This window comes from Diceros bicornis, chromosome 31, assembly GCF_020826845.1.
Source record: "Diceros bicornis minor isolate mBicDic1 chromosome 31, mDicBic1.mat.cur, whole genome shotgun sequence".
NCBI classification, from domain to species: Eukaryota; Metazoa; Chordata; class Mammalia; order Perissodactyla; family Rhinocerotidae; genus Diceros; species Diceros bicornis.
The window spans coordinates 25539024-25550328 of NC_080770.1; the positions used below are offsets into that span (position 1 = coordinate 25539024).

Genomic DNA, 11305 nt, shown 5'->3' on the forward strand with positions numbered 1-11305 from the left:
GAACGAAAGAGGTCATGGAGGGAGAGGTCTCTTCCAGCTAGAATAGCCAGAGAAGGTATCTGGGAGGATGTTAACTTGAACTTGACTTGGGAGGATGTAAATTCCCTAGACAGGAGGTGATAGACCACTGCAGGTGGGGGGGGGGGGGAGAGTATAACAGACGACTGGAGGACAGGAGAGTGATAGAAAGACAGGTCTGGGCCATTCTGTGGGATGGCCTTGAACACCAGGGCAAAAGGTCTAGATGTTGCTTGGGTATGGGGAGCCACAGAAGGTGTCTGAGCACGGATGATGGGGATAGAGAAGGGACGGTATGGTCCAATGGTGTTTTAGGAAGACCTCTCTGACGGCAGGTCACAGGTGGGACATGGGGATGAGGGAGTGGGAGGATGCACTATGAATGACTGGAAGCACAGAGCGGCCACCAGGGGAACAGAGAGGTGGGGAGGAGATGCTGATTTGGGGGCAGGAGGACAGGCTGCATTTGGCCACATTGAGGTTGAGGCCAGCTATGGACCAAATTGTGACCTCCCCCCAAATTCATATGTTGAAGCCTTACCAGCCCGTGTGGCTGTATTTGGAGTAAGGGAGTAATTGAGGTTAAATAAGGTTAAATAAAGTCACAGGGTGAAGTCCTGATCCAATAGGATTAGTGTCCTTATGAGAGGAGACACCAGAGAGCCCCCCTCTCTCTCTCTCTCTCTCTCTCTGCCAGGTGAGGACACAGCGAGAAGGTCTGCCAGCCAGGAGACGAGCTCTCACCAGGAACCAAATCGCCCAGCACCTTGATCTTGGACTTCCCAGCCTCCAAAACTCTGAGAAATAATTGTCTGTTGTTTAAGCCGCCCAGTCTACGGTATTCTGCTATGGCAGCCCGAGTTAAGACAAGACATATCCACGTGCAAGTGAACTTCCACTTGGGGCCACTCTTCTTGGGGATGCAGATCTGCCCAGACCTGGGGCCAGGTCCCCAGAGCATCGGGTGTAACCATCACCACTATCTATATCGAAACCTTTTTCATCATTCCGAACAAAAACTCCAGACCCATTAAATAATAACTGCCTCTTCCCACTTCCCCCCAGCCCCCGGTAACATCTATTCTACTTTCTGTCTCTGTGAGTTTGCCTCATATTTTAGGTACCTCTTATAAGTAGAATCATATAATATTTGTCCTTCTGTATCTGGCCTATTTCATTTAGTGTACTGTTTCCAAGGTCCATCTGTGTTGTAGCATGTGTCTAGATTTCATTCCTTTTTTAAGACTGAATAGTATTCCATTGCGTGTACATACCACCTTTGCTCATCCATCCATCTGTTGATGGACACTGGGTTGTTTCCACCTTCTGGCTACTGTGAATGAAGCTGCTCTGAACAAGTGTGTCAGCAGCTATAGTCTTAACACTAGGCCATGCTGGTTTTTTGTTTTTGGAATCAGTGAAAAATATTTTATCTACAAAACAGATAAAAGGGGAGCATTATGTTTGAATGGAGATTTATTCCTCCCACAATTTCCCCACACCCTTGGCAGCTCCATAAATCTGAGACACCTTCCCGAACACCCTGGGAAACTTGAGCCTGACCTGACCCCCGATGTCCCATTCCTGGTGAAGGTGCACCGTCTCCTCTCCCACCTCCACGACAGCAAATAGATACGGCATCCAGCCGTCTGCTCAAGCTCTGAATCTTCATCTTCTGTTTTCCATCACCTCTTACATCCATTCCGTCAGCAGCTCCCGGCAGCTCAGCCTTCCAGAATATAGCCTGCTTCTGTCCAGGGCTCCCCCTCCCTAGCCCGGGCCATCATCCCCTCCGGCTGGAACTGAAGTGGCCCTGCTTCTGCCCACTGCCCATCTACAACCCACTTTCCTCTCACTGCTAGATGGCTCTTGAAAATAAAAGCCAGATCACGCCATGCCTCTGTTCACAGCTCTCTAGTGGCTTCCCGTTCTATGTAGAATCGCGTCCAGAATCCCTCCTCTGACTTCCAAGGCTCCACGTCTACACAGCCCAGCCACTGCTATCCTGCCAACCCCATCTGGTGCCTCTTCCCCGTCTCTCACTCCATTCCAGCCACTCTGCCCTTCCCTGCTTGCTCCTTCCTCGGGGCCTTTGCAACTTGACGGTTTTTATGCTCAAAACACCGTTCCCCTGGATCTTTGAGTGGCTGGCCCTTCTCACCTCCAAGGAATCCACTCCAATGTCACCTCCTCCGAGAGGCCTCCCTGACTGCCAGATGGAAGCAGCTGCCCTGTGCCCCCAGGCCTGGACGTCTCCGTCCCATAACTACCCTCGTGGCCTTTGGGTCACTTATCGCTGCCTGAAAGTGTCTACTGTCCGTCTGTATTTCCGTGTTCATTGTCTCCTTTCTCCCTCCCTCCTCCCAGTGATCAGGGGCCTATGCTGTTTGTCATCCACCCGTCCTCCACCTCTCCGTTCCTAGAACCGGGCCTGATACAAGGGCTCTCAGTTGTTCTTTAACAAGCGAACAATGAAACGCGCAGAGATGTGTGACCGGGGTGGAGCTGAAGTCTCCATGTTTTACTGTGGTTCACAGTGGGATCCAGGCTCTGCCAACACTTTCTTGTGGCCTAGGGCCTCACAGGAACCACAAAATCCCGGACCATCTCCTGGCGGGCCATCGCAGAAATGGCCCTTTCTCATCCCCAACATCAGGTGCGGGGGGGAGGGTGTCTTACACAGAGCAGGAACAGCACAGACAGGCGTGGACCCCTTCACCACGGCGCCCACCGCACGCACAGGCCCCCACAGGGGAATTCGGTCTACCTGGGGAACGAGCCGCTCCAGGAGACCTCGGGGCCAGGAGACCCGCGGTCTCTTCTGGTCCAGGGAGGGGGCGATGCTTCAGGGACGGCGCCCCCGCGTCCTGTGGTGGCGCCCGTCGTGGGCCTGGACGGCTCCTCTCCTCTGCCTGACAGCGCCGCCTCTCCCGCTGGGCCGGCCTCCGGGCTTGCTCGCTGGGCGGCCGGGGTGTCTGCAGCCCCACGCACACCCGGGCTCCCTCCGGCAGGTTCTGGAGGAGCTCGCGGAGCACGTGGCGTCGGGGGCTCCTCTCCGGCATCGCCCCTCTTCCTCCTCCTGCCAAACAAAAGCTTCCCGCTCAGGCAGGGCCCAGAGCCCACTTCTGATTGTGGAACGAGCAACGGACAAGCCCGTTCTAGCAGGGGGAGAAGCGGCGTTGCCGGGGCCTCAGCCTGATTTGCTCGCTTTTTCCCCAGCTTGGAGCGGGTACAGATGGTCGTGGGAACGTCCACCGTCTGGAAGAGTCAGAGGAGTCTGCGTCTGGGCTGCGGTGAGGCCATTTTCTCTGCCCCACTCTCTGCTGGCCGTGTTCCCTTGCCACTGGGCTCCTCCCTCACTCTCTCCTCTCTGGCCTCCGGAACGATGGCCACTTACCTGTGCTGACATTTACTCTTCCTCCAACACCCAGTGTATTATATCTGGACTCTTCCAGAAACTAATTGTTCCCTTTTCCTCGTGCGTCGTTTGTCCAGTCAGCAAGCATGAAGTCATCATTGCCGTCATCACCATGCTCATCACATCATCGCCACGATTACCATCGACCACCTGTATCTTCATCCCGTGGTTACCATTGACATTTATCATCATGGTTACTACCTGTCCGGCTCCGTGCTAAGCACTTGACACGTCCCATCTACTCCTTGCAGAGTTGTTTCTCTTCTCTTCATTTCACAGGGGAGGGAACTGAACTCAGAGAGGTTGAGTAATTTGTCCAGGGTCACACAGCTGGTGAGTGGTGACCTGGGATGCTAACCTGATGCCTAAGGTCTGCTCGGCCCCCAGGCCGTGTGGCTTCCCATGGCAAAGGGCTTAGGACGTGAATTCTGAAGCCAGACGGCCAGAGCTGTCCAAACCCTGGTCCAGCCCTGCCACTTCTCAGTTTTGTGCCTTTCTTCATTATTTGACCTCTCTGTGCCTCAGTTTGCTCATCTGTGACATGGGGATAACAACACTACCTACCCCCAGGGATGCTCTGAGGATCAGAGGAGTTGATAAGTGATTGGGGCATTGTAAACGCCCTGTGACAGGAGCAGAAGGTGCAACGGGACACAGCCCCTGCCCTCACGAGCTTCTAGTCGAAGGGGAAGATCGTCACATCTTGGGAAGATCTAAGCCACAAGGGGGAAAAGGACAGGGCACACAGGTGTGCATGGCAGGGACACCCACCTGCCATGGGAGCTTCCACTCATGGCAATGCCTACGCCAGGAGAGTTGTTTTTTAAAAACAGTAAACTTTTTATTTGGGAATAATTTTAGATTTATAGAAAAGTTGCGAAGGTAGTATAGAGAGTTCCCATATCCTCTGCCCCCACCTTCTCCTATGTTAACATCTTATATAACCACGCTGCATTTGTCACAACTAAGAAATTTAACGTTGCTACAATCCTATTAACTAACTATAGTTTCTGTTGGGATTTCAACAGTTTTCCCAATACAGCACCCAATCCAGGACACCTGGATTATGTGGCATTTAGCTAGCTTAGTTTTGAAGGATGAATAGGAGCTCGCCAGGGCACAGCTCCAGGCATTGGGGTTTCTGGGCAAATGCGAGTGCCACTTGGACTTTTTAACACATGCCTGAAGACCACGCTATGTCCCCAGGAATAAGACTAAGGAAATGGGACCACAAAAGAAGTCCATCATGTTAGTTGTTCCCAGGCACTCCCTCCAACCAGGACGCCGGGGAAAGGTTATAGGAAGAGCTGTCGTGGAATCAGGCCAAGGCTGCCTCCACGGTCCTGTCCCCTACAGAGACAGCCTGAGTGAGGGGTGTTCTAAGCAGGCTGCAGCAGGACACAGCACAGTTTCCCAGACTGGGCTCCAGCGCTGTGGGAATGAGGTGGAAATGGGCCTGACCACCCAGAGGAGGCTCCTGGGGTCGATTCCCTGGCCTTGGGAGGCGTCAGCGGGATTCAGGAGGGAGCTGGCGGGCTCTGCAGAGGGCAGCAGCCAGGCAGGGCCTCCCAGTCTCAGGGAGCCCTCTTGTGAGGCACAAACTCCCGCTCTTCTCTTTGGCCCACTTGTTCTCTCTTGGCTGTTCCTCACCCTGGGAGTGGTAAGCCACGAGGGTGGGTTTGGGGCAAAGTCTAACGGGGGCGGCTCCGTCAGGTCGGGCCCCACGTCCATGGGGATGTGTGTCCTCTCGGGCATTCAGGGCCTCCTCCTCGGTCTTGGGGCCAGAGCACGGCTACAATAGTGTACTACTGGCCTCCTCTCCCCCGGCTGGGGGACCAGGGATCTGTTCATTTGTCCTTCCATGCGACACAGATACAGTGAATGGCAGGCCAGAGCCAGGCTCTGTGCTGGGCCCTGGGGTACAGCGGGGGGCTTCTCAGGGGCCCCGTTCTTTCAGTATAAGAATCACAACTTCAACAAGAATCACAAAGAGTATAAACCTTTAATAGCCCTGGGGAGAATTCTACTGCTTCCAGAACAAACCACCACAAACAAAACAACGAAAATCTATTCTCTTACAGATCTAGAGGTCAGAAGTCCAAAATCAGTTTCACTGGGCTAAAGTCAAGGTGTGGGGAGGGCTGGTTCCTTCTGGGGAGGAGTCTGTTTCTTTGCCTTTCCAGCCCCAGAGGCTGCCTGCATCCCGAGCTCACGGCCCCTCCCTCCAGCCTCAAAGCCAGCGGTGTAGCCTCTCTCTCCTCTCTGACCTCTGCTTCTGTCCGTGCATCTTTCTCTCCCGTAAGGACTCTTGTTATTATGATAGGCCCACTCAGATAAGCCAGGATCAGCTCCCCATCACAAGATCCTTAACTTAATCATATCTGCAAATTCCCCTTTGCCACAGAAGGTGACATATTCACAGCTTCTGGGAATTAGGCCATGAATATCTTCGGGGAGACATCATTCAGCTCACCACAAGCTCCTCTTTCACCAAGTGGTTAAGCGCCCAGGCTCTGACATCCACAGACTTGGGTTTGAATCTACGCCCTGCCATTTCTGACTGTGTGACCGTGAGTCACTGAATCTCTCTGTGCCTCAGTTTCCCCGTCTCTGAAATGAGGCTGAGTGCAGCTATCTCAAGGGCTGTTGTGAGAATAAATAAGCTACCATAGGAGTTCCAGCTGGAGAACCTAGTTAGAAAGAACAGAAGTGGCCTTTGTACAGAAAGCACAAAAGTAGCAGCTCAGAAAGTCATCAGGAGGGCTGGAAATCTGGGGTCAGAAAATTCCAGAGCAAGGCAGAACAGGCAGCCAGAACCGCAGCCCAAATCATGCTATGGAACCTGCCCAATGAGGCTCTCCATTACCATCCCCAGCCCTGTGCACCCGGTGCCACCTGAGGACACCGGCAGCTATGGGGCCAGACCCCGCATGGCTCCTGAGCTGAATGAAGTGCCGAGCAGGGCCCTCGGATTGGCTGGCTCTGGTCACATGCCCACTTCCTGGTTGCACAAGCCCCTGGGAGAGCAAGGATCTGGCTTTCTCAGCTTCCCCGTGGAAGGCTGGCTCTCTTCCCTCTCCTGACTCACGAGATGGGGAACTCTCCAAACACAGAAAGGGGTCCAGCCCCTACATCAAGCACTCACTCAATGCCACTCATGATAATTATTAATCCAGGCTTTCTACTGATGGTCATGGTAAAATTGCACCCATTCTCCAGAATTGGAGAGGGAGGCAGAGCTACTGGTCCCTGTCGAAACTTGCCTGGACATGGCCGGATGTCGCAGGCGCTCTCACCTAGATGCCAGCCAAACACTGAGAATGTCAGCCAGTCCTGGTGGCCTCCAGTCAACAAGACCCTGTTGGGCCACAGAGCCCACGTAACTGGCTAACTTCATCAGCTTTTGTTGGCTGGAAAAGAAGAGGGGCCGGGAGAGCGAGAACGAGCGTGCACAAGGCCAAGGCGTCCGAAAGATGTTTTTAATGTGCATCAGATTATGCAGCCAAGCCAGGGGCCTCTGCCCGGCTTGCCGGCACGTTCCTGCCTGAAGACAGCTTGATGATTTGAAGGGAGCCGCGGTCAGATTGTATACCTGTCAACTGCCTCTCGGCGCTGGCTGGGGCACAGGCTCTAATGAGGCCTGACACCTCAGGAATCCAGCAGGATGCGAAACAGCCGCAGAGGTCAGGAGGGGAGGTGGGAGGGGAGGCAGGCAGGCCTGCTCTGGCCACTCGGGCCTGCCTGGAATGCACCAGAACAGAATGAGGGGAGCCCAGTAGACCTGCTCGAGTTCTGCCCTGGCCACTTGCTGGTAGGATAACGAGAAAATTACATCACCTCTCTGAACCTCAGTCTCCTCATCTATAAAGTGGGTTTTAATTCTCCCTCAAAGGTTTATTGGGAGGATTCAAGATAGCATATACAAAATGCCTAGCACACGGTAACACCTGATAAATGGTAATTATAAATCTTATCAACACTCTCAACATCCTCATCAACCAGGTTACTCTTGTTGGCTTCAATTGCCTGTTGAGTTGCTTAGAAGTCCACCACCGAAGCATTTATCCACATTTATCCACCGTTATCTTTTCCCAGCTTTCTTGAGATATAATTGACATACAATGTTGTGTAAGTTTAAGGTGTACAGGTGCTAATTTGATACACTTATATATTGCAAAATGATGACCAATGTAGCATTAGCTAACTCCTCCATCATGCCACATAATTTCCATTTCTTTTTTGTGGTGAGAACATTCAGGACCGACTCTCTTAGCAATTTTCAAATATATGATACAGTATTATTAACTGTATATCCACCATTATTCATTGGTTTACCTCCATGAGAGCCTGCTGGGAGGGAGGTTTTAGGGAGGAGTTTGGCCAACTTCCCCATCTTACTGTGGAGGAGATCAAGACTCAGAGGGGGCAGGGGACTTAGCTGGTGACAGAGGAATTTTGACAGCAAGGAGGGGAGACAGAACAGGAAGGCCCCTGGCTGCCCGGGGCAGAGGGGTGGACTCGATCCTGTTCTTGGAGCCACTCCCTGACAAACCCCAGGCATGTTATATAAATGCAGAGAAGAGGAAAAGCCAGTGTTCTGGGGCCATCAACTATCATTCTGGAAAACATGCATTGAGCATCATCAGAGCCCCCAGGCAGGGCACAGAGATGTAGGGGCAAGGTCCAAGCGGCCCAGCCCCTGTGGCCTGGTAGAAAAAAGGAACACTGCAACAACTTGTCCTAGGCACATGCTGAGAACAGCATATTGCAGGCCGGGAGTAGGAGAGATTCATCCTTTTTAGGGGATTAATGTTTTCACAAGAACTGGTGGTGAAGCCAGGTTTCAAGAAATTCACAAGATGAGCTTCAGGGGAATCACGTTTGGTTAAAGGATAAAGAGAAACTTCAGGAAGGAGATGGGATTCACCCGATGTCGTGAAGGAGGAAGAGGATTTCCAGAGACAGAAAAGGGCAGCCGGGCAACCGTGGCAGTGGGCACAGCCTGAGCAAAGGCAGAGAGGTGGCGATGCACAGGGTGTGCTTAGAAAAGAGAGGCTCAATTGACTACAGATTAAGGAGCAAGAAGGCAGAGTCGTAGGAGACAGGGCTAGAAAGGTGGTTGGGATCAGATGGTGGGGAGCACGAAATGCCTTGTCAAGGAAATTGTACTTAATTCCAAGGCAAGAGGGAGCCATTGAAGGTTGCAGAGCAGGGGTGTGGCAGGCCTGGGGCTGAGGGGTGGGAGAGGAATGGGGGCAGGAGAAGCAGAGCAGATGGGCAAGGGAGTGTGGGCTCTCATCGCCACCAAGATTCCCCAGCCAGCTGATGCTACAAATAACGGATGTTTAATAGCCCAAATCTCAGCAAGCCCGTTTTACTTTATTCAAGGTGCCAAGTCTTGTACCTTTCTGGTAAGCCTGGCTTTCCCAAGAGAATTCTGCCTTGAATGCTGGTTGGTAAGGGGCGGGGAGCCACCTCCTCGGTCAGCTCAAGCTGAGTACTGAGGTGTGATGGAAACGTTTCTCTAGTTTGGTACCTTGCCTGAATGACACCCAAACTGGTTCTTGTTCCTCAAGGGCTTTCCTAGATCACAGCAAAAAAAGCAGAATGAGAGTGTTTGGGAGGTGCCTAGAATTTGCCAGGCAAGTTTACATACCTTTGCTTCATTTATTTCACATCTGTGATCTCATTTAATCTCACCATGACCTCATTGGGGCGATGTTATTACTTCCATTTCACAGATAAGGAAACTGAGGCTTAGAGGGATTAAGTCACTTGCTCGAGGTCTCTGAGCTAGAACGTGGCAGATCCAGGGCTCAAACTCAAATCTGGGCATCTCTAAACTCTGATTCTACCCCCCAAGTCATGTTCCCTCTGGAGAACCGAGCCCTCCTTGCAAAATGACACGAAGGATTCCCAACAGCCTCCTTGAGGGTAAGGAACTGCACAGCCCAGGTAATCCCGTCCCTCCTCACTAGGGGATTGGAGACCATTAGCCGTGACCTCCAGACACCAGTGCAGTCCTGGTCAGGTCTGCTGGTCCACGTCTTTTTTTTTTTTTTTTTTAATTTTTATTTATTTTATTTTTTTCCCCCAAAGCCCCAGTAGATAGTTGTATGTCATAGTTGCACAGCCTTCTAGTTGCTGTATGTGGGATGCGGCCTCATCGTGGCCGGAGAAGCTGTGCGTCGGTGCGCGCCCGGGATCCGAACCCGGGCCGCCAGCAGCGGAGCGCGCGCACTTAACCGCTAAGCCACGGGGCCGGCCCTGGCCCACGTCTTAGACCTCACATCACCCATGGTTCCTGAGGACGGCGGCCTCACCTGCCGAGAGATCTCTGACCGCAGTTCCCCGGAACCCAGACTCTCAAGGGGAAGGAGCTCTGCCCCAGGACACGTCCTCCATCAGTGGTGTCTCCCACACTCCAGCTGCTTCTGGTTTGCCCCTACTCGGTTCCAGGCTGGGCGGCCATGACGCTGGTGCTACACTCTGCTCAGACGTTCTCTGGAGTGTTCTCAGCACTTCGCTTCCTTGGGCAGAAACGTCCTCTGCAGCTGCTCCAGGAGCATCCCGTGACCACTCCCAGCTGGGCAGCAGAAGCATACCTTCAGGGCCGCGCATAGCCTGGAAGGCCCCCTCCCCTCAGACGCCCTTTCCTCCTGGGGCGGGGCCTTCTCTCTCCCCCAGACAAGCGTTCCCTCAGTGGCTGCAGCTGAACTTAAAAGCAGCCCATTTCCTTCTGTGCTGGGGTCTCGCTGTTGAGGTCCTTTGTGCCTACTTGCTCCTTGCAAATTCCTACATGCCACCCTGCTCCCACCAAGGCCCTCCCAGCCAGGAGGCGATCACCATCCTCTCTGGCACTGGTCCTGCCGACTTACCATCAACACCTCCCAGGACAGCCGAGCTCCAGCTCTGTGGCAGCTGCATTAATCAGGTCTCTCGTGACTGCAAGTGACAGAAAGCCAAGTGAATGCACTAAAAGCAAAATAGAATAGAATGGAATGGAACAGACTAGAATAGAGTAGAATGGAATGGGATGGGATGGGATGAGATGGGACGGGACGGGACGGACGGGACGGGACAGGATGGAATGGGATGGGACGGGATGGGACGGGACAGAATGGAATGGGATGGGACGGGACGGGACGGGACGGGACGGGATGGGACGGGACGGGACGGGACGGCACGGGACGGGATGGGATGGGATAGAATGGAATGGGATGGAACGGGATGGGATGGGCTGGGCTGGGCTGGGATGGGATGGGATGGGACGGGACGGGACGGGACGGGCTGGGCTGGGCTGAGACGGGACGGGACGGGACGGGATGGGATGGGACGGGATGGGATGGGGTAGGATGGAATGGGATGGGATGGGATGGGATGGGATGGAATGGAAAATTGGCTAATACAACTGGGAACTGGGGGGATGGGGACAAGACTGAATCCAGAGTTCAAAAATGCTAACAATTGATTTTCTCGCCCTCCTCCCCCCAGCTCTCTCTGCATGTCTCCTTCTTGCCTCCTGCGGGTGGGCGCCTCTACAAGACAAAGAAAAGGTCTAGGATTCCCAAATCTACAGCTTCCTGGTCTGTCAAGTCCAGTGGAATGAAGCCAACCTCCCGCTCCTGGTGCCTTTCCAGAGAAGAACTCTGATGGACCCTGCGTGTGTGGGTGGGTGGGGGGAGGTCACATGTCCACTCCAGACCTAATCGCTGGGGCCAGGAGGCTGGCGGGATGATTGGTCCAGCCTGGGTCCGCCTGTGTCCCCCTCTGAGCCCCCGGGGGCAGGGAGGCCTGTTACCAGAAGAATGGAGATGGGAGGGAACATTGCGCCCAACGGAAAGAACAGTTTCCATGCACCAGGGGAGG

The 11305-nt window shown here is 53.5% G+C and overlaps 1 long non-coding RNA gene across 1 annotated transcript; it reads right to left on the minus strand.

Moving 5' to 3' along the window:
- Positions 1–824: 824 nt before the first annotated feature.
- LOC131395207 (uncharacterized) lies at positions 825–11022 on the minus strand. The gene is made up of 3 exons (XR_009216288.1): positions 10902–11022; positions 10315–10381; positions 825–1451 (listed from the first exon to the last, which is right to left on the minus strand). It is a non-coding gene; the product is annotated as an uncharacterized LOC131395207 (long non-coding RNA).
- Positions 11023–11305: the final 283 nt, after the last annotated feature.